The sequence below is a fragment of the Crocodylus siamensis genome, chromosome 1 (assembly GCF_052110815.1).
Source record: "Crocodylus siamensis isolate JL-2025a chromosome 1, ASM5211081v1, whole genome shotgun sequence".
Classification (NCBI taxonomy): Eukaryota; Metazoa; Chordata; order Crocodylia; family Crocodylidae; genus Crocodylus; species Crocodylus siamensis.
The window spans coordinates 14135219-14145392 of record NC_143395.1 but is presented as its reverse complement, the minus strand read 5'-3'; positions in this window follow the sequence as shown (position 1 = coordinate 14145392).

The following is a 10174-nucleotide window of genomic DNA, read 5'->3' as shown; positions in this document are numbered from 1 at the left end:
TGATATAAAAATAATCTTCCTGACATTTTTAAAGCATTGATCTGTTGCTTAGAAAAATATGACCCAGATTGTGGGCTGAAAGAAATCAGCTGAATCAATGGAAATATGCTGTTTCATACCATATGAGGATCCCAGGTTTTTTCTTGTTAGCTGCATTAGCAAATCTGATCTATTTTTAGGACTAGGAGTTTTTAAAGCAGGCTCTTAAAAGCTCATCCCATACAAGGTGCAAGTTTATCCATTTGCAGTTTGCAAAACTCATTTTTGAATATACAAATATAATTGTGTGTGTAAATCCTGTTCTTTGCTGCCTGGCAGACCCCTATTCTCTTTCCACACTGTCTCCCTGACTATTCTGCTTTGATTTCTTTAGCTCAGCTGCTATCGCTGTGTTGATGACTTCCAGGTCTGCCTCTTCTGGAACCTGAGCTTTCATCATCTGTCTGGTGTCTCTGCTTCCTCCCACTCACTGATTTTTTGCTGTTCTGAGAGGTTTTTAAAAAGTTTATCCATAACTCCCTACACGTACATGTTTCTTATGTCTTTCTGTGGAGCAGGAACAGTCAGCATGAATTCACCAAGAGCAAGTCATGCCTGACCAACCTGATTGTCTTCTATGATGAGATGACTGACTCTGTGGTTGCAGGGATACCAGTGGATGTGATATACCTTAATTTTGGTGTTTGTACCCAAAAGCTGGCAAAGAAGGATTTTCCCAATTATTTAAGTCTATTTGAGGTCCAAAAAAGATACCAAATTTACCTGAAGAACCTTGTCTGCCTTGATTTTAGCAAGCCTTTGATAACAGTCTCCCACAGCATTCTCGCAGGCGAGTTAAGGAAGTATGGGCTTGATGAATGGGCAGTAAGGTGGATAGAAAATTGGCTGGATCATCAGGTTCGGTGGGTAGTAATCAATGGCTCAATGCTTAGTTGGCAGCTGGTATCAAGTGGAATGCCTTAGGGGTCAGTCTTGGGGCTGGTTTTGTTCAATGTCTTCATCAATGACCTGGAAGGTGGCATAGAGTCCAACTTCAGCAAGTCTGCAGATGACACCAAGATGGGGGGAGTAGTAGATATGCTGGAGGGTTGGGCTAGGATTCAAAATTACCTAGATAAATTGGAGGACTGGACCAAAAGAAATCTCATGTGATTCAACAAGGACAAGTGCAAAGTCCTGCGCTCAGGACGGAACGATCCCATGTACCAGTACAGGCTGGGAATGACTGACTGGGCAGCAGCTTTGCAGAAAAGGTCCTGGGTGTTACTTTGGACAATAAGCTGAATATGAGCCAACAGTGTACTCTGGTTGTCAAGAAGGCTAATGGCATACTGGGCTGCATTTGTAGGTGTGTTGCCATCAAGTCAAGGAAAATGATTACTCCACTCTATTCAACACTGGTGGGGCCACATTTTGGAGTACTGTGTTCAGTTTTGGACTCCCTACTACAGAAAGGATGTGGAAAAATTGGAAAGAGTCAAGTGGAGGGCAATAAAAATGGTTTGGGGGATGGGCACATGATGTATGAGGAGAGTCTGAGGGAACTGGGTTTATTTAATTTAAAGAAGAGAAGACTTAGAGGGGATTTAATAGCAGCCTTTAACTACCTGAAGGGGGTTCAAAAGAGGATGGAGCTGGACTATTCTTAGTGGTGGCAGATGACAGAACAAGGGGCAATGGTCTCAAGTTGCAGCAAAGGAAGTTTACATTAGATTTTAGGAAGAATTTTCTTACTAGGAGGGTAGTAAAACACTGGAACAGGTTACCCCAAGAGGTGATGGAATCTCCATCCTTGGAGGTTTTTAAGACCCATCTAGACAAACCTGGCCTGGGATGACGTAGTTGGGGCTGGTCCTGCTTTGAGCAGGGGGTTGGACTAGATGTGACCTCCTGAGTCCCTTCCAATCCTCATTTTCTATGCTTCTATGTTTCTATGTAGGAAATATTGCCTGACAAAGCTCATAGAAAGGAACAGCTCAGGGTTAGCAATGCAGCTGGAGATAATGGTACAGTTCAGATGGGGATTTGATGATGAAGGACAGAATGCTACACAGACAACGTAAAATTTACAGACACCTGCTGAACCAGAGTATCTGACTTCGAGGACAAAGAGGGTGGCTCTTTGAAGAACTGGCCTTCGGGACAAAGAAGAATAAACTCACCAGCAAAGGAGACACAGAGGTGTGGAACAGGTTTCCCACTGAAGACTGAGGAAAGAAGGAGGAAGAATATATGATGACCAGAAAAACAGGAAGGGAATGAAACAACAGGAGAAGAGAAAGAAAAGGTGATAATTATGTCCAGGGACCACAGCACAATGTGGAATGAGGCTTTTATGTATAAACTCCAAAGGAAAATTGAAGAAATGGTGATTGGCAGAAAGAAGGATGAATAGAAGAGCAAGAACGTGATATTCAAAACACTAATAGGAAGACACAAGTCTGTTGGCTGGGAACTGTTTACTGAAAAGGATCAAGAGACTGCCACCAGTATCCCCTCAGAGACAGAATGGTGTGCTGTCTGCCAGCAGCAAGGACATGGGACAAGCACATGAGGTTTACAAGTCTCTTGATGGGAACAGACAAAAATTCATTGCTTGTCCTTCATGCAAGGACAATTGCCATTTGCATGCTGGAAACAATGAAGAATGACTACACAGAATGGAGAAGGCACTCAAAGAAATGGAGACTTAGGTGATTTTCATTAAAACTCTTCAAGGAAAGGTGGACAAAGTTATGTTAAGGTCACAGAGATTAACACACAGCTCAAAGGTTGTTCCTAATCAGACATTTTTTAGTTGTTCAATCATTGGGAAGCATTCAAAGTAGAGGCATGTTTTCATCAGGGAATACCACTTGAGAATGTGGGGCACTTCCTTTTGAGATTTAAGCTGGCATGACTAAAAAGATGAGCTTTAAACCTTTGAGGAAATGGGGCAGAAGATTGGGAGTAGCTTGCTAATCTCCAGGTTTGGTTTTAATAAGCAGGATGAGGAAAACAAGGGGGGGATATATTATTCAAAGCAGGACACAAGAAACCAAAGGATTAGTATAGTACAGACAGGACAAAAAAGGAGTATATATAGTAGAGGAGACAGTATAGTCAATAAACAGACTGTATTTCATCCAGCTAGGAGACTGGGTGAAATCGTTGAGAAATAACTGAGCTTTTTGCATACTCTGTTAAAGACCTTTAAGCAACAAATTGGAAAAATTACAATTACTGATGGAAGATGTGAAACTAGATACTGTATAAATAACACAAATAAAACACTCTTCCTTGGATTTCTTGAGAGTCCTTGTAACATCAGAACACTGACCACTGTTATCCACCTGCTTTACCTGTGGCCGCTTAGTTGCTCCTGGTCAATGTGACTTGTAACTGCACAACAAGATTGACTGTGTAGTTTTAGAAATAGGTTAGACAAGGATTTGTATGGAATAGTTTTGAGATAGGGACGATTTTTCCTGATGCAGGGGGTTGGACTAGATGACTTTCAGAGGTCTCTTCAAGCCCTACTTTTCTATGATTCTGTTGATAACAACATGATTGAATAAGAGTATTTAAGGGTAAGTGTTGTGAAGAAAGATAGAAATAAAGACAAAGATAGTGGGGTAGCACTGTCCATTTGTGATGTTACAGGCTGCATGGTTTTGTCAAAAATGCCTACCTACGTACTGATAGGCTAAGTGCAGACATTCAGGGGATTAGGAGGTGGTTACATCACATTAAAAATGGCCACCCAATCTACGGTAAATCAGGATGCGGGGGTGCTAGTGGGGGACAAACAGGCTTGGGGGAGGGATTGGCTGTGGGAAGAACGGGGGTGGAGGGCAAACAGGATATGATATGATATGATATGATATGATATGATATGATATGCTATGATGGCCACATCTGGATCTGATGTGAGGCCACATCTGGAGTACTGTCCAATTTTGCTCCTTCTCCCCCCCTGCACACACTATAGAAAGGATGAGGACAAGTTGAAGAGAGTTCAGCAGAGGGCAAAGAAAATCATTAGGGGGCTGGGGCACATGACTTCTGAGGAGAGGCTATGGGAACTGGGTTTATTTAGTCTGGAGAAGAGAAGATTGAGGGGGGATTTGATAGCAGCCTTTAACTACCTGCAGGGGGATCCAAAGAGGATGGAGTTGGACTGTTTCAGTGGTGGCAGATGATGGAATGAGGAGCAATGGTGTCAAGTTGCAGCATGTGGGGTTTAAATTGGACATTAGGAGAAACTTTCTCACTAGGAGGTGGTGGAATCTCCATCCTTGGAGGTTTTTATGTCCTGCCCTGACAAAGCCTTGGCTGGAATTATCTAGTCAGGGCTGGTCCTGCTTTGAGCAGGGGTTGGGTTAGATGTCCTCCTGAGGTCCCTTCCAACCCTCATTTTCTATGATTTTATGATTTTCAATCATTGAGACTGTGTCTCAGTGTAACATCCACACCTGGTCAAACTAAGTTAGATCAGGTGGTAATTTTGTACATGATTTAACCTCCCTCTAACCCCCATGAATATCTGTACTTAGCCTGAAAGAACCAGTCTTGGCCTTTGACTTCTGCTTTGCACACACCCAACCATGGCAATTAGGGCAGGGAAATAGCTTCAATAAACTCCCATGAGTTCAGTTCATGTGCTCCAGTGCTGCTCTCAGACCTGCCTGAAACACCGAGCCTGATAAGAATAATCAGGCACATGTCTCTAAGCTGTTTACTCCACCTAATTGCTGGGCTTAGATGAATGTGGAGAAAGAATATGAGTGGAAATTGCTTCTTTGGCAGTGGTCCTAATCAGGCAGGCAGGCAATATCAGTAAGCCCTACATGAAAGGATTCCCTGGGGAAAAGAGACTTGGTTTGTGTCAGAACCACAATGAAGAAGGACAGAAAACAAGATCCTTCTTGGATAATGTGAAGAATTTGTTAATGACCTGAGGGGATCACATTTGAATATGGATGGAGAGCTCCTCGACATTGTTAGAGAGATCAATACAATTGGGAATTGTATAATCATACGAAACTTTACCTTCCCAGCTATAGTGTTCCCACAAATGCTACCTTTCATAGCAGAGGCCAGATATTTATTTATGAGAGCTAATATATTTCTCCAACAAGAGGCGATAGACCTCCAGGCACCGAGGACAACACAGTGATTAAAGATACTTCTACTTCACTGCTAAGAGGAACTTACACACTTTTAGGAGTCAAGGCAAGGTCTCAAGGCAGGTGTACACATGCAATTAGTTCAAAGTGATAAACTCCAACATGTATTGTGCCAGAGTTTTTTGCTCCTGGACACCATGTTTGAATGTGTGCCCAGAACCCCAGCACATTGAGCCAGGTCGGAGTACCCCAGCTGACAGGAGATCAAGGGGTCAGCTTCCCAGCTGGGACTGCTCCAACCTGGCTTAATGTTCTGCAGAGAGACTGACTGGGGCAAAAGGGTGCCCCAGTGTGGGGCTATCCAGCGGCATCCAGCCTTGTTGGTGTCTACACTTGCATTGCTGCACACTAAAAAAAACTCTGCAGCAGGATAGTACTTGTATTGACACTCGCTGTCAAGTTTATTCATTTCCTGCAGCCTAATATAGCCACACATATAGATATTGAGAGGTCTTTACTGAGATGCTAATTAGGCAGTTGCACAGTAAACCTCTTGTGTAGACCACAAAGGCTAACCAAGGTCTGAAATGATGTTTTACTTCACCCCATGCAATGGTCTGAATCCTGCTATGATGTTTAACTTGCCTATGTGTCCCCATTCTTTCCTTGTGCTGGTAAATTTGCCCTCTGCAGCTAAATTTCTGTTCATGGTTCTAGTGAGCTGAGCAATTACAAATGGATTGGTATGACCTCATCTGTGATTTTGCAACAAATTTGAAAGAAAAGAATAAAGAAATGGGAGATAAGTGGAAAATGGGACAAAATGCAACATGGGTTCACCATGCTAGTTTCATAGTTTTATAGTAGCTAGGGTCAGGAGGGACCTGAACAGATCATCTAGCCTGACCCCCTAGACTTAGTTGAAATTTTTCCTTAAAAGGTAAATGATTGACGAGACAAAGAAAATACATTAGATATATCCAATCAATAAAGCACCAAATGGAAAACTGTTAGGTGAACTGGGAATGATTGTGATTCATATGTTAGGATGAGAATTGGAGGGTATGTAAGGACATGACTGGTATGGATTCTGTGGAAAGGAGAGCTATCGGGCTGGAAGGAGGTCACTTATGAGGTTCCTCAAAAAGTGATTTGGGACCAATTTTCTTTAATACTTTCATTAATAACTTTGGCACAAAAAGCAGAAGTAAGTTGATAAAGGTTGTCGATAGCAAAGTTGGAAAGCATTATCAGTACACAGGGGATCACATCATCCAGAAAAAACTGAACAACTTTGAATACTGTAGCTGTAGCAATGGAAATAAGGTGAAATTTAATAAGACAAAAATGCAAGGTCATGGACGTAGAAGCCAATAAGAATTGATGTCTTAACCTGGGGGCTCATAAGTAGGATGTGACCAAGAATGAAGAAAGCCTTGATATATTACTTAAGTAACAGGATGATCATAAGGTACTGGTGTGATTGTAGCCATCAAAAGGACAAAAATGATCCAAAAATATTTTACATATTTCCAAAACAGATAGAAAAATGCTGATGCTTCTGTACAAGGCAGTGGTAAGAGCTCATCTACAACATTGGATACAGATTTTTTCACCCATGATCAAAAACATGTATTTATACTGGAGAAGCTACAGAAAAGGGCACCCTCAACTGAAGCATACAACTATAGATTCTTTACAGACAGACCTTTCTATCTGACTGATTTATATCCAGTGTTAAACATTAACCTGAAAAGTGAATCCCCTACTTGCAAAATCATATGGTCATTCTATAATGTTAGATAGCCGTATCTAACATTATAGCCATGTCTAATTTCAAAGGCTGCATTTCAAAGCAGCCTTAGAAATTAGGCATGGCTGTAAGTACAGGAAAATGTATAGAATAAAAGAGGTTAAATAACTCATGAGTTATTTAAGATTCAAGTTCAACCCTGCACTCCTTACTTATTATAATTAGGTACAAAATTGTGTGGGGCAATGTAGAAGCACAAAAGAAGAGGGGTAGATATTTTGAAGGTACAAACAGCAATAAAATGAGTCAATGGGAGTTGTGTGCCTGAGTGCCTTTTATTCCTTTGAAAGTCTATTTCATTGTTTCTGCCCAAAAGATTTTGCATCTCATTTTGGTGTATGATACTTCTGTTTTGTATAATAATATACACAGTTACAATAACAAAACTCCTCTTGATCTAAGAGGGTGCTCAGCCAACTGCTGTAGAATTGAGCCATGTTACATTATTTTCACGTGGGTTACTAATACAAAAGTGTTTTCCATTAGATAAAAATACATGTACCTTGAGCTTTGCAATTGCTGCATGATTAAAGCAATTATGATATTGCAACTAATAAATACTGAAGTAGGCTATAATTTCTGGCAAATTACTGAGTATAAATTTGGTGTACATTGGCTGTGTCTACACAAGACACTGATTGCACAGCTATTACTGAACAGTATTTTAGTACTTGCATACACAAGCACTAAATGACTGTGCAATAATCAGCATCACTGTTCAGTAGCATCCCCAAATGGCTTTTTGGTGATGCTGATTGTGCAGTAGTTCATTACTACTGCGCAGTAGCATCGCATCACACTTCATGGCACATGATGCTGCTGCACAGTAGTAATGAGCTACGGCGAAGTCAGTATCTTGTATAGACATGGGCACTGAGAACACTTCTCTTAAAATCTATAGAGCCACATTCTAGCACATCTGAAGAAAATGGCAATGTTACATTCCAAACAGTAATACATATACTTTATGATGCAAGTTAATGTAAATATACCATACTTTCTCATATACAACATGCACCTTTCCGCCAAAAAACAGTTGCTGGAAATTGCAGTGGGTATTATATGTGAGAAATACTGCTAATTACCCAGTAAAACTGGAAGTTAAATGTGCAGAAATCCACTTGGAACAGAACAATAAGCAGGATCAAACACCTAGCTACTGCTACTCAGTTACTTACTATGAGGAAAGTTTTTTTTTTCCCTTCATATTGAGCATGTCTTAGTTTCATAGTTTCAGAGCTGGTAGGGTCGGAAGGGACCTGAGCAGATCATCAAGTCCGACCCCCTGCTATGGCAGGAAAGAGTACTGGGGTCAAACGACCCTGGCTAGGTGTACATCTAGCCTCTTCTCAAAGACCCCCTGGGTAGGAGCCAGCACAACTTCTCTTGGAAGTTGGTTCCAGATCCTAGCCGCCCTGACAGTGAAGTAGTGCTTCCTGATATCTAGCCTGAATCTACCCTCTGCCAGCTTGTGAGCGTTATTCCTGGTCACTCCTGGGAGTGCCCGGGGGAACAGGGGCTTCCCCAATGCCTGCTGGTCCCCTCTGACTAGTCTGTAAACAGCCACTAGATCCCCCCTCAGCCTTGTCTTTGTGGAGGTTGAACAGGTTCAGGTCCTTTAGCCTCTCCTCGTAGGACCTGCCCTGCTGCACCCTGATCATGCGGGTGACCCTCCTCTGGACCCTCTCCATGTTGTCCAAATCCCTCCTGAAGTGCAGCACCCAGAACTGGACGCAATACTCCAGTTCTAATGTCTAATGTCGCATAGAGGGGGAGGATCACCTCCTTGGACCTGCTTGAGATGCATCTGTGGATGCACAACAAGGTGCTGTTGGCCTTCCTGACTGCATCCCCACACTACTGGCACATGTTCATCTTGGAATCAATTATGACTCCAGGATCCTTTTCAGTCTCACCTGTGCGTTGATGAGAAGGGAGCTCCCCAGGCTGTAGGTATGGTGCTGGATCTTCCTCCCCAGGTGCAGCACCTTGCACTTGTCAGTGTTGAATCCCATCCTGTTTTCATCCGCCCACCCCTGTAACCTGTCTAGGTCTGATTGCAGCCTATTCCTCCCTTCTAGCATGCCCACTTCCCGCCACATCTTAGTGTTGTTTGCAAATTTGAACAGGGTGCTTTTTACTCCCTCATCCAAGTCGCTGATGAAGACGTTGAACAGTGCGGGCCGGAGGACTGAGTCTTGGGGGACCCCACTGCCCACATCCCTCCAGGTCAAATAAGACCCATCCACCACCACTCTCTGGGTGGGGCCCTCTAGCCAGTTAATGACCCATTTGACTGTGCAGGTGTTGATGCCACAGTCCCCTAGTTTTTTAATGAGGTGAGAGACAGTGTTGAAGGCCTTCCTAAAGTCCAGAAAGACAGACTATGTCCACTGCTACCCCTGTGTCTAAGGATTTGGTGACCTGGTCATAGAAAGCCACCAGGTTGGTCTGACAGGACCTGCCTGTAATGAAGAGGCCCCTGACCGTGCCTCTACCTCTTCATGTGCCCCTGACTGTGCATTTGGTACTACGCAGTCATTTTAGTACTTGCTAAATGACTGCACAGTACTGCATAGTCCCAGCAGTGCAAGGGTTGTTTCTGACCCTACGTCATTGTAGCAATGAGCTACAGTGACATAGTTCGTTGCTATGGCAATGTAGCATGTTGTATAGATGTGCCCACTGCCTTTTAAAAAACAAAATGAGTATTATATTTCAGGGCATGTTGTATACAAGAAACTATGGTATGATTAATATGTGTAACCTGCTGGACTGGAAGATAGCATTAGGTCTGGAAGGGTTTGATTTGGTGTGACTGTTGGCAGTGAGGATTGCAAGCCAGCAATAGGCTGCTACCAAAGAAACATCAGCCTAGAGCCATTTGTATGTATCTCTATATGTTCAATCTCTTTATGTTCTTTCTGTAGTCTTCTAATTTTTTCACTCTTGGCTACCAGGAGCCAAATGTCAACATTATGTCTGGAGTCGTGTCCAGCAGTGCTGAGAATTAGGAGATGTGGCTTTAATCCTGCTCCTTCTAGCTAAGGAAGGCCTAGAACTTGGGTTTCCCGTATTCAGAGGAAATGCCCCAACCATTAGTCACTGCATTGAAAGGTGAGCAGGGCCTCTTTCATCAAACAATTATGACTCATGGGGTTATTTTTTACTAAAGTTTTGGGGATGTGCCAAAATATGGATTTCATAGACTTTAGGCCTGGAAGGGAGCTTGAAGAATCATCAAGTCCAGCCC